This window comes from Pseudochaenichthys georgianus, unplaced genomic scaffold (genome assembly GCF_902827115.2).
Source record: "Pseudochaenichthys georgianus unplaced genomic scaffold, fPseGeo1.2 scaffold_718_arrow_ctg1, whole genome shotgun sequence".
NCBI lineage: Eukaryota > Metazoa > Chordata > Actinopteri > Perciformes > Channichthyidae > Pseudochaenichthys > Pseudochaenichthys georgianus.
The window spans coordinates 53,905-65,000 of NW_027263271.1; the positions used below are offsets into that span (position 1 = coordinate 53,905).

Consider the following 11,096-nt stretch of genomic DNA (forward strand, 5'->3'; position numbering starts at 1 on the left):
ACCGCAATGGATTTCTAGTCGATCGCCTTAACCACTCGGCACGACACCTAGATCTGTTGAACAAATGCGAATTTCGGTCTTTCATACGTCCTTCATTCTACCAACTGAACTATCAAGGGAGCAACCTTTATTGTTTGGCCTACCGATAGGTGCTGAAAATCATGCTCAACAAGACATTGCCTTGCAAAGAGTGTCCGAGTGGGGAGCTCAGGTTGGTTTCTTCAGTACCTCCAAATAATTTGGTTCTGTTTGCTTCATCTGACCGTGACTTTCAACCCAAAGCCAGAGAAGTTTAACGGTGAAAATGTAAAATGGTCAGATTGAGAGTCCGCACTTCCGTTTCTCAGAACCGTGGTTTGGGGAGTTTCAAACTGATAATGTTCTCTGTTGCACGTGAAATATCTCTGCAGCTAAGTATAAATGTTTTCTTTGTGAGTTCCCGTTGCTAAAAAGCATGTATCGTTGTCGGCAGATTCGAACCTGCGCGCAGACCCCAATGGATTTCTAGTCCATCGCCTTAACCACTCGGCCACGACAACCTAGATCTGTTGAACAAATGCGAATGTCGGTCTTTCATACAGTCCTATCATTCTACCAACTGAACTATCAAGGGAGCAAACCTTTATTGTTTGGTCTACCGATAGGTGCTGAAAATCATGCTCAACAAGACATTGCCTTGCAAAGAGTGTCCGGAGTGGGGAGCTCAGGTTGGTTTCTTCTGTCCCTCCAAATAATTTGGTTCTGTTTGCCTTCATCTGACCGTGACTTTCAACCCAAGCCAGAGAAGTTTACGGTGAAAATGTAAAATGGTCAGATTTAGAGTTCACACTTCCAGTTTCTCAGACCGTGGTTTTGGGGAGTTTCAAACTGATAATGTCTCTGTTGCACGTGAAATATCTCTGCAGCTAAGTATACAAATGTTTTCTTTGTGAGTTCCCGTTGCTCAAAAGCATGTATCGTTGATCGGCAGGATTCGAAAATGCGCGCGCGGGCGACGGGGATTGTTTCATGATTGCTCCATGATATCGCATGAACTGTAAAGACTTGTCTGTCGAGACCAGGAGGAACAGGGCGCAAACGCAAAGCAGGACATCTAAAGGAACTTATAAGTGGAACGACCGAATGTTGGTGTCCATAAAAGGCTTGCCATCGTTTCCTGGTTCTGGCTGTCCATGGAGCACATGAGTAAATTGTTCCTCTTTGCATGCATATTGCCCTGATGAAATCCAAGGGCCCTTATTTCTGTCAGTAGTGAGCGATTGACTGATGAACAGTCTATCAACAGTCAACAGCTTGTTTGATCCCTTGGAGCTTCAGATTCCCAGGTAGTACTTTCCAGTTTCTCTCATCAAAACGGCGTAAGGAACTATGTGAATTTGGGCACATCATTGTTCACAGGATTGCCTTGCCATTTAATACTGAAATGGATGGCGTTGAATCATGCACGTTACCCGCCAGATCAGAAATGAATACACTACAAAAGATATGCCCCGTGTGAGGATCGAACTCACGACCTTCAGATTATGAGACTGACGCGCTGCCTACTGCGCCAACGAGGCCCAAAAGCAACATTCCGTTGGGTGACAATGGCAGAGTCCACAATAAAGGGGTCAAGTCTGTGAGAACCAGGGAGGAACAGGACGGAAGACCGCAAAAGCAGTCATCTAAAGGAACCTATAAGGTGGACGACAGTACTCTCCCCATTCTCTTCTGATGACAAAATTTTAATGAAATGTTGGTGTCCTTAAAGGCTTGTTATATTTTCCTAGTTCTGGCTGTCTATGTGAGCACATGAGTTGATTTTTCCTCTTTCCACCTATATTGCCCTGATGAAATCCAAGGACCCTTATTCTGTCAGGCTTGCCATAGTTTCCTGGTTCTGGCTGTCCATGGAGCACATGAGTAGATTTGTCCTCTTCCCATCAATATTGTCCTGATGAAATCCCAAGGGCCCTTATATCTGTCAGTATTGAGCGATTGTCTGATGAACATCTATCAACAGTCAACAGCTTGTTTGATCTCTTGGAGCTTCAGATTCCAAGGTAGTACTTTCCAGTTCTTCTCATCAACACCGCGTAAGGAACTATGTGAATTCGGGCTACTCATTAGAACTTAAAGGAAGTTGCATTGGCCGGGAATCGAACCCGGGCCTCCCGCGTGGCAGGCGAGAATTCTACCACTGAACCACCAATGCTTACGTTGAGGTCTTCTTACCACTCGAAAATAAAATCGGGCGGGAGTTCGATTCCGGGCGAGGCAAGCGCAATTTTTGGAAAGGGCCTTTATCCCTGCCAATGTTGAATACTGCCACACTCGAGGAAGGCTGTTGTTATGTGCTAAAAGATTTTTGCATTCAAGATCGGAAGAGAAAATTCACAGGATTGCCTTGCCATTAATACTGAAATGGATGGCGTTGAATCATGCACGTTACCCGCCAGATCAGAAATGAATACACTACAAAAGAATGCCCCGTGTGAGGCTCGAACTCACGACCTTCAGATTATGAGACTGACGCGCTGCCTACTGCGCCAACGAGGCCCAAAAGCAACATTCCGTGGGTGACAATGGCAGAGTCCACAATAAAGGGGTCAAGTCTGTGGAGACCAGGGGGAACAGGACGTAGCAGGTCATCTAAAGGAACTTATAAGTGGACGACAGACTCTCCCCATTCTCTTCTGATGACAACATTTTAATTGAAATGTTGGTGTCCTTAAAGCCTTGTTATATTTTCCTAGTTCTGGCTGTCTATGGAGCACATGAGTTGATTTTTCCTCTTTCCATCTATATTGCCTTGATGAAATCCAAGGACCCTTATTTCTGTCAGGCTTGCCATAGTTTCCTGGTGATGGCTGTCCATGGAGCACATGAGTAGATTTGTCCTCTTCCCATCAATATTGTCCCGATGAAATCCAAGGGCCCTTATATCTGTCAGTATTGAGCGATTGTCTGATGAACTATCAACAGTCAACAGCTTGTTTGATCTCTTGGAGCTTCAGATTCCAAAGGTAGTACTTTCCAGTTTCTCTCATCAACACGAGTAAGGAACTATGTGAATTGGCGGCTACTCATTAGAACTTAAAGGAAGTGCATTGGCGGGAATCGAACCCGGGCATCCGCGTGGCAGCGAGAATTCTACCACTGAACCACCAATGCTTACGTTGAGGTCTTCTTACACTCTGAAAATAAAATCGGGCGGGAGTTCGATTCCCGGGCGAGGCAAGCGCAATTTTTGAAAAGGGCCTTTATCCCTGCCAATGTTGAATACCTGCCACACTCGAGGAAGGCTGTTGTTTATGTGCTAAAAGATTTTGCATTCAAGATCGGAAGAGAAAATTCACAGGATTGCCTTGCCATTTAATACTGAAATGGATGGCGTTGAATCATGCACGTTACCCGCCAGATCAGAAATGAATACACTACAAAGATATGCCCCGTGTGAGGCTCGAACTCACGACCTTCAGATTATGAGACTGACGCGCTGCCGACTGCGCCAACGAGGCCCAAAAGCAACCTTCTGTTGGTTGACAATGGCGGATTCCAGCATAAAGGGGTCAAGCCAAGACCTGTTCGAGAGGTCTAAAGGTCGAAACGTCAAACGCAGATGAGCTCACGCAGGGAAGAAAAGTAATCGCCCGTAGCAAAGAGCAAGAAGGGGAATCAAAGAGTCTGGCTGAAAGAGCAATTTGTTTTCATTTACAAGATGTGCATTGGTAAGGAATGGAATTCGATGGGCGGAGTCAGGACTGTCAAACGTCTCCTCGTAGTTCAGTATCCCGCCTGTCACGTGGGAGACCGGGGTTCAATTCCCCGACGGGGAGTGTATGCACTTTTTTGTTGATGTGGGTTAACAGCCATTGCAGTACAGACATTCAGAAAAAGAATGCCCCTGAACCCTATAATGGAAAATACATTTGACAACTGTAAAGACTGTCTGTCGAGACCAGGAGGAACAGGGGCAAACGCAAAGCAGGACATCTAAAGGAATAAGGTGGTGTTAACTGCATTGTAAAACTGCTTTTAACTGCCCTTCACTGTCCCCCCCGGACTTTCATTGTTTACAGGTGAGGTTTAGTATTTAAATTAATGGTAAAATAAAAACAGATGTCGCGGTTACAGTCAAGGGCAAGATTTGTTTTGCCCTTGTTTATTTGTATATATATCATGCTGGTAAAGCTCGCTTAAAGACTAAATGCACTTTTAAAACACGTCGGTGGCTGCCGGTGACGGACAATAAAAGAAGCTCCGCTCGTTCGCTCCCGTCCGAGATTTCTCTAGCTCGTAGTTATGTTAGTCCTTAACTTAAGCTGGGTCATGTCATTAACAGGCATGTTCTTTAGCCAGATATGTCAACATTACATTGACGAAACATGTACATAATAATCCGCTACCGGTAAACATCACATACATGGAAAGGTTACGGCGGGACATGTCCGGTTCGCTTCATTAGTAAAATGTCCCCGTGCAACATGTTGTTTAGTTAACATATATCTATACATCTAATATGACAGTTTATAAGCATTGACAACACAGTCAAAGGATGATGTACTTACTTTCGTGATGTTGGGAAAAAGTGAATCGCTCGCTCGCGGCGTCCGCAGAGTAGCCCCGCCTACGGAGACGCTGATTGGTCAATTCTTGGTTGCTGCGGGAGCAATTCTTGGTAGCAATACGGCCGCTGATTGGCCAGAGCTCTCAATTCTTGGTTGAATCTTGGTAGCAGACGTGAACGTGATTGGCTGTCGCTACCAAGAATGAGCTCGACTCACAGGCGACCGAGAGCGCCAACGAGGCCCAAAAGCAACATTCCGTTGGGTGACAATGGCAGAGTCCAGCATAAAGGGGTCAAGCCAAGACCTGTTCGAGAGGTCTAAAGGTCAACAGTCAACAGCTTGTTTGATCTCTTGGAGCTTCAGATTCCAAGGTAGTACTTTCCAGTTTCTCTCATCAACACGCGTAAGGAACTATGTGAATTCGGGCTACTCATTAGAACTTAAAGGAAGTGCATTGGCCGGGAATCGAACCGGGCCTCCCCGCGTGCTCCATGATATCGCATGAACGCTTTCCCATTCATTCTCTATGGCACTGATGAATCCTTGCCGATGTAATATATATTTGGCCGCGAGTGGCGCTGTGGCGCACTTTTGCCAGTGAGACCTGTCTGCTCCTCCCCGCCCCCTTCAGTGAGTGAGTGAGTGATTGAGAGACAGGACAGCGACTTTTTCAACTCCTGACATTACGACCAAAATATAAGGTAAGTTATAGTAACATTAATTAACAGAGAAGCGACATGTAATGTATTTATCTGGGCTTTGTCTCACGTGTTTTAGTTTCAATGAACGCTATAAAGTGGTCCGTGTTTCCTACCTGTATCGTGTCTAACGGCTGCATGCACACACGGCACTTTTGGATGAATGACATGTTATTGTAAAGTTAATTCAACTTAAGCCGCTTAAAGTTCATGTGGTAGGATTTCTGTGTGAGTTTATTGTGTTTCTGTTGACTTGGTGAGGCGAAATTACCGCGAGTTACTTGTGGCGAAATCCTCCGTGTGTGTGCGTTTATATTAATGTATATTTAATAGGGGTGTAACGGTACACGTACCCGTACCGAAATTATTCGGTACGGGCCCTTCGGTTCGGTACGTGTGTACCGAAGTGTACCGAACGCATATAACGTTAAACGTAAAAAAATGAGAACGTGAACAACTTCTTGGAAGCATTCTCAGGTGCTGCGTCGCAGCATTCAGAGTAATTTCCTCACATTGGGCTCATCGCGTCATAGAGCGAGCAAGTCATTTCATTGGACGAGCTGGTCAGAGGGATGCGTTCAATTGTTGTCAGTAATTTGAGGAACTGTCGAAATGGCGAACGCAGATAAAGTTGAGCTCGAAAATCCTCCAGCATCATTGAAGTGTCCGGTTTGGGAACATTTTGTTTCGCAGTTACGAACAAGGATGACGGACAAAGACAGGTGGACCGAACCAAAGCTGTTTGTCGGCATTGTTCAACTAAAATTGGTTACGCGGCTGGCAACACATCAAACTTGCACACTCTTGAAAAGGCATCACCCGAACGTGAATGTCACGGTACCAAAAGACTGAAGTGCAAACCCAACTCCGCTAGCATTTAGCCTCCACCACTCGCAGAAACTTCAGACCGAGCCAAAGCTATTACAAACGGCAAATATCCTTATGTTGCCATGTTAGCAAAGCGCTACCTGGCTGTATATGCTACCTCTGTCCCTGGAGAGGGTTTTCTCCACAGCAGGAGACATTGCTAGTGCCAGCAGATCTGCCCTTTCGGCAAGCAATGTGGACAAGTTCATCTTTCTTTAGAACAACATGAAATACAATGACAAGCAAGTCCTAATGTCAAACTGGCTGCTTAGGTGCTAGTACAGTTCAATACAGATTATTTCAGTTAATCGAAAAGCTGCACCTTAATGTTTATGTTATTATATTTTATATTCATTTGAGTGAATATTCATAGTTTAATAATAATTAAAAACCCAAAACTAATAGTTTTATGTTTGTGAGTACTAGTACAGTAAAGTTCAAATACAGATTATTTCACTACTTCAATTTTGTTAAACTACTTTTCTTTTGTATTTACTTTTTAATATTTACTTGCACTACATTTGTCTGTTTTTCTGTCTTATTGGGTTGCACTGTTGGAGAAGCCTGTGACCTACGATTTTCATAGACAAAACTACTCAGGGACAGACTGGCCAGAATACATCTTCTTTTTAGATAGGACACTTCACCACTAAAGTGTTACCTGGGTCACATGGCTGGGGGGAGGCAGCTGAGATGCTGGAACAAAGGCAGTTGAGGTGTGAATTCAGCCTTGGCTGAGTTCCCTTTGATAGTTGAAATGGTTTGACCCATGGGGGGTAATTGAAGGGGAAATAGTTTGTTTCAACAAACACACAGCTCCATGCATACAGGAACAAAGATCAGCCATGTCTGATCTACATGTATCAGAGCACAATGTGAATGTGCAGACAGTTAAAGCTAGGGCTGAGATGTTAACGCCATAATGTCTGCTCTCTGGTACACCCCCCCTGTGAACATCATTAACTCACTGATATATAGATAAAATGCAAAAACACTGCTCGTTTTTCCCTGGGAGGATGACTGTCACATTGCGCAAGGGTCCGCTGGGAGATCTGCGGCAGGATCCCACAGATGCAGCCAGACAACGCGTCTCTACAGGACCAGCATGCACCGTGAAGGAGGCAGTGGTCAAGCTAAACGCTCACCGTAATGCGTATGAGAGGAGGGGATGCTTCTGATAGGACGGAGGTGGCTGGAGAATACATCCTGCAGTCTGGGAAGTATAAGGGCAAGTCCTTCCGCTGGCTCCTTGAAAAGGACATTGGGTATACCATGTACCTGATCACGAACCAGCAGAAGGAGGAGGCTGCAGGATTGTTCATGGCAGAGGGCACAGCAAGGACAGCCTTCTGTCTTTCCTGAGCTACGCCCTCAGCTTTGGGGAGATCCAGTTACTTCGGGACTATGAGGCGAGGAAAACAGTTGTTGTTGTTGTTGCCGCAGCAGCAGTGTCAGAGGATGAGCAGCTGGTCGGCTTTGGCAATCGCGCCAAAAACACCTGGAGAGACATTTGGGACAGCAGGGATGATGGCTATGCCGCCTTCATCGTGAAGAAGAAATGTGCTGCAGGTACAAGGATGCATAGGCTGCAACAGTACCTGCAGAAGAAGCTGCACCCCCCCTCTGGCTCCACCACGACACATCCCTCACTTGCTCCTGCTGAGGCCATGGGTGAGTCTGGTTTGTTGTTAGCGTTGTCAGAAATATGCTGTTGGTTAAGTATTGTTTATTAAAACATAGGGAATACACTTCCATTATGTCTCGTCTGTTTGCATATAGGGATGGATCGAGATGAAGCGCTGGAGCAAGCTGAGTATCTCTCCTCTAAACATGTGCAGAGCTGTGAGTGAACATGTTGTCTGCTTGTTTTGCCTGAAGATTTAAAATCATGTGTAGTTCAGCCGGTTCGCTATTACTCGTTTGTTTTTGTGACGAAGGTAACTTCGTCACTGTGAATTGACGGCTTTGGGCCTGGTAACTCAGCACTTTGGTTAACAGTTTTGCACTTTATTAGCATGATTGCACAGTACCGTTTGGCATGGCATATTTGCACATTTTATATAATTTATACTAATTATTGAGATAGTATTTATTAAAGGATTAAACTGTATTAATTCAAATGTCGTCTGGCAGGTGCTGGTCGGGTCCTCGGCTCCGCCTGACAAGATAGGGGAGTTAGAGAGAGCGCCGAAAGTGCTTATGCTGGGGTAGAATGACAGCGGTTAAGAATAATCCGGGTGCAAATAATATGTGGGGGGTGTAGACATCATAGCGTTAAGTGGCATTAATTGTACAAGTGCTGACTGCGTTTAGTTTGGTTTGTATGGGTGTACTTCGGTTCAGTTATATGTTTCTGTTTGAAAAGTGTTCCCCCTCCCGTTATGTCTGTTGCTGGATTGTGTGCACTCTTGTGCCCTGGTTGTCTCCTCCCCCCTCACCTGTGTCAAGTAGCTGATTAGCTGTGTGGTGGGTATTTAGGCTCTGTTTCCCTGGCTGTTAGGGTGTGTGAGATCCTGGTGGCTGTGCTCATGTGAACAGCAGATGAGGCTGTGTCATGGTTGTGAGTAATAAATGCCACCACCGGCTTATATTCGAATTCTCTGCCTTCTTTCTCTCCTTGCTTGGTCGGGCCGCTCAACGGTCAGCTTCACAATTGGTTTGGAGAAGTGGGATTAACCAAGCGAGGAGGTCAAAATGACGAGAGGAAAGAAGAGGGACCAAAGAGAGGAACCACGGCTGGGGGTGGCTATGCCTGGAACTGACCAGGGGGCCACGGCTGCTGAAGCAGCAGGAGATGCAAGACAAGCAGGAGGAGACGAGAGACAAGCAGGAGGAGCAGCGTTTGCAGGCCGAGGAGGCGGACCCGGACCCACGAAGAGTCGACAGAACCTGGGTCGTGCTAGAGGCAGACCAACGCCTTACAACAGGCCAAAACAGCTTCCGGATAAGTGGCAGCACGACATGTTTGACAATGGCTTCACTGGCTTCAGGGGCCCCGCTGGAGGTGGCGGCGTGTGAAAGCGGGTGGCTGACTGGTTGTCCCGAAGCCGAGACTTTTAAGACACTGTGCTTCCTGGGGAGAGGGGTAAGGAAATGTGACGAAGGTAACTTCGTCACTGTGAACTGACGGCTTTGGGCCTGGTAACTCAGCACTTTGGTTAACAGTTTTGCACTTTATTAGCATGATTGCACAGTACCGTTTGGCATGGCATATTTGCACATTTTATATAATTAATACTAATTATTGAGATAGTATTTATTAAAGGATTAAACCGTATTGATTGAAATGTCGTCTGGCAGGTGCTGGTCGGGTCCTGGGCTCCGCCTGACAAGATAGGGGAGTTAGCGAGAGCGCCGAAAGTGCTTATGCTGGGGTAGAATGACAGCGGTTAAGAATAATCCGGGTGCACATAATATGTGGGGGTGTAGACATCATAGCGTTAAGTGGCAGTAATTGTACAAGTGCTGACTGCGTTTAGTTGGGTTTGTATGTGTGTACTTCTATTCAGTTATATGTTTCTGTTTGAAAAGTGTTCCCCCTCCCGTTATGTCTGTTGCTGATTGTGTGCACCTGGTGCCCTATGTTGTCTCCTCCCCCCTCACCTGTGTCTTGTTGTGCTGATTAGAGTGTGTGTATTTAGGCTCCGTTTCCCTGTCTGTTGAGGAAGCAGGGACTGTGGGTGAGATGCTGGTGGCTGCAGGCTGGGCTCACGTGAACAGCAGCAGCAGCAGCAGCAGCAGCAGCAGCAGCAGGATTGAGGCTGTGTGTGTAATGCGTTCATGTTTTAATAAATGCCCACACCGGGTTGTATTTTTGGACGTTCTGCCTCTGCCTCCTTGCTTGGTCGGGCCGCTCAATTGTCAGCTTCACAGAGATGTATTCTCTCAACATCAATATGAGAGACGGTGTGTTTCACTTCATGAGGTCAGCAGGTGGAGTAAAGACGGGTGATGTTTGGTCTCACTAACATCATTACTTATTTCTATATTGCCATAATATGAATAAACTGACACACTCTTCTGTTTAGTACCGTCTGCTGCCCTCTCCGCTGAACTGAAGGCTTCGCTGGTAGAAGGTAATGCATTATATTACTGTTTACATCTAAACCCTGACTCACCTGCACCTGTCCAGCATGCTGATGAGTCTGCTGGCCCTCCCTCCATGCAGCCCCTGCTCTGCCTGGAAAGACACGTGTGCCCCTCCCAAAGGAGCTGGTGTTCCTGATGCCGGAACCATCCGCCCGACGCCAACAGGGACCCACACCACTGTTCCAGGTGTGTGTGTGTTTGACTCGTTGCCCCTTGTACGGTTTGCTGACTGCGGTGAAGATGCCAAGTGTCATACGACATTATTTCTTTATTTTACTGTTGATAATAACGACATGTTTTAATACTTTCTATAGCGGCTCGTGAGGTTTCTGCAGAGCCCTGTCGACCGACACTGCATCCACCAGCTGCGCCAACACAACGTGAGTGATACTAACAATAGTATCACATGTTTGAGGCACCTTCAAGTGTTTGAATGATTCTCATTTGGATGTGTACTTGCTAAAAATAATTTTTCTAAAAATCACATTGTAATTATTTGCCATGTGTTTTTATTTCTTGTCTGCCTAGGTCAGCCATTACCCAGGCCATCAACGGGCCCCAGCTGTCCTCCTCCTCCTCCTCCTCCTCCTCCTCCTCCCTCCTCCTCCTCCTCCTCCTCCTCCTCAGCTTCCTGCCTACAACCAGGATGTCAGTCATTGGAACTGTTCGCCGCAGCAGAGGATCTGGATGAAGATGGAGCTGCAATCCATGGGGCTCTGGCCAGGCTCCGTTCCTGTACGCAACAAGATGGTGTCATTGTGGCGTGGCCCTCCCCAGCCAGAGCTGATTGACAGCGTCTATGATTTCCCCTGCGCCAAGTACTTTCAGCTCCATCCCTTTTTCATCTGGAAGCCAGAAAATGACAATTTGATGGGAAGGCCGAGGAACAACT

At 46.4% G+C, this 11,096-nt stretch overlaps 5 non-coding genes across 5 annotated transcripts; all 5 read right to left on the minus strand.

Moving 5' to 3' along the window:
* Positions 1 to 460: 460 nt before the first annotated feature.
* Positions 461 to 539, minus strand: trnas-aga (transfer RNA serine (anticodon AGA)). Its single transcript has one exon. It is a non-coding gene; the product is annotated as a tRNA-Ser (tRNA).
* Positions 540 to 1,486: 947 nt separating this feature from the next.
* trnam-cau (transfer RNA methionine (anticodon CAU)) lies at positions 1,487 to 1,559 on the minus strand. The gene has a single exon. It is a non-coding gene; the product is annotated as a tRNA-Met (tRNA).
* A 564-nt stretch (positions 1,560 to 2,123) lies between these two features.
* trnag-gcc (transfer RNA glycine (anticodon GCC)) lies at positions 2,124 to 2,194 on the minus strand. The gene has a single exon. It is a non-coding gene; the product is annotated as a tRNA-Gly (tRNA).
* Positions 2,195 to 2,465: 271 nt separating this feature from the next.
* On the minus strand, positions 2,466 to 2,538 carry trnam-cau (transfer RNA methionine (anticodon CAU)). Its single transcript has one exon. It is a non-coding gene; the product is annotated as a tRNA-Met (tRNA).
* An 889-nt stretch (positions 2,539 to 3,427) lies between these two features.
* Positions 3,428 to 3,500, minus strand: trnam-cau (transfer RNA methionine (anticodon CAU)). The gene has a single exon. It is a non-coding gene; the product is annotated as a tRNA-Met (tRNA).
* Positions 3,501 to 11,096: the final 7,596 nt, after the last annotated feature.